A 1,514-nucleotide genomic window follows, 5' to 3' on the forward strand; every position below is an offset into this window, starting at 1 on the left:
TTTTTTCTTTCACTTATAGTAAATTGAGGTGTAATTTACATATAGCAAAATGCACCGATCTTACATATTCCAGTCGGTGAGTTCTGACCAATGGACAGATATATATAATCCATACCATTAGCAAGATACGGAACATTTCCATCACCCCAAAGTTCTCTTAGGTCCTTCACACCTAAGAGCAATCGCTTTTCTGATTTCCTTGACCATATATTGGTTTAAATGAGCCTAGAATTTCCTACACGTGGAATTAGAAAATAGACATTCTTTGGTGTCGGGCTTCTTTTGCTCAGCATTTTGTCAGGATTTCGTCCCATTTTATCACTAAGTAGAGTTCCACTCTATGCACCGACCATCCATGCTCTCACTGGTGGACATTTGGGTTCTTCCCAGTTTGGGGCTGATGTGCATAAAGCTTCTGTGGACATTCTCGTACAAGTCTCCTTGTAGACACATATTTTCTTTTCTCTTAGGTGGAATGCACGGCTCAGAGGGTAGACACGTGTGTAACTTTATAAGAAACCGCCAAGCTATTTTCCAAAGCGGTTGTTCCTCACACTCCCACTGGTCACGTGTGAGAGTCAGTTGCCGCACACACCTGTCAGCATTTGGTGTTGTCAGANCTGACTGTAATTCTCATTTCCCTGAAAACTAACGATGTTAAGCGCTTTTTAGATATCATCTTTTGTGAGGTATCCATTTAAGTCTTTTGCCCATTAAAACATCAAATTCCTTGTCCTTTTATTTTTATTTATTTTTTATTATTTGTAAGAGTGCATATATTCTGGATACAAGTTCTTTATTTTGCAAGTATTTTCTCTCAGTGTTGAGGTTTTATGGTTCGTTTTCCCATGGTATCTTTTAAAGAGAACAAGTTTTGGGCCGGCCCGTGGCTCACTCGGGAGAGTGTGGTGCTAATAACACCAAGGCCATGGGTTAAGATCCCCTTACCGGTCATCTTTTGAAAAATAAAAATAAAATAAAGAGAACAAGTTTTAAATTTTGATGAAGTCTGATTTGTCAATTTTAAAAAAATAACTAGTGCTGGGCTGGCTGGTTAGCCCAACTGTTTAGAGCATGGTGCTGATAACACCAACGTCCAGGGTTTTATCCCCATACCAGCCAGCCACAAAAAAAATAAAAATTAAAAACAAAAAATAAACTAGTGCTTTTTAGGTACTATCTAAGAAAACTTCACCAGTCAAAAGATGGCAAAGATATTCTCTTGTGTTTAATTCTAAAAGCTTAATCATCTCCACTTTTGCATTTAGGTCTGAGCCAGCTCAAATTAATTTCTGCGTGTCATGTGAGTTGGGGGCCACGGGTCTTTTTTTATCCATACAGATAATCAGCTGTCCAGCATCACTTATTGAGAAAACTTTCCTGTTTCAGATGACTGATTTTGGTGCCTCTGTCAAAAATCAAATGACCATGGGCCAGCCCGGTGGCGCACTGCGCTAGTGCGCCGCTTGGGAAGCGTGGTGGCGCTCCCACCGAGGGTTCGGATCCCACATACA

Source organism: Galeopterus variegatus, unplaced genomic scaffold, assembly GCF_000696425.1.
Source record: "Galeopterus variegatus unplaced genomic scaffold, G_variegatus-3.0.2 Scaffold7270, whole genome shotgun sequence".
NCBI classification, from domain to species: Eukaryota; Metazoa; Chordata; class Mammalia; order Dermoptera; family Cynocephalidae; genus Galeopterus; species Galeopterus variegatus.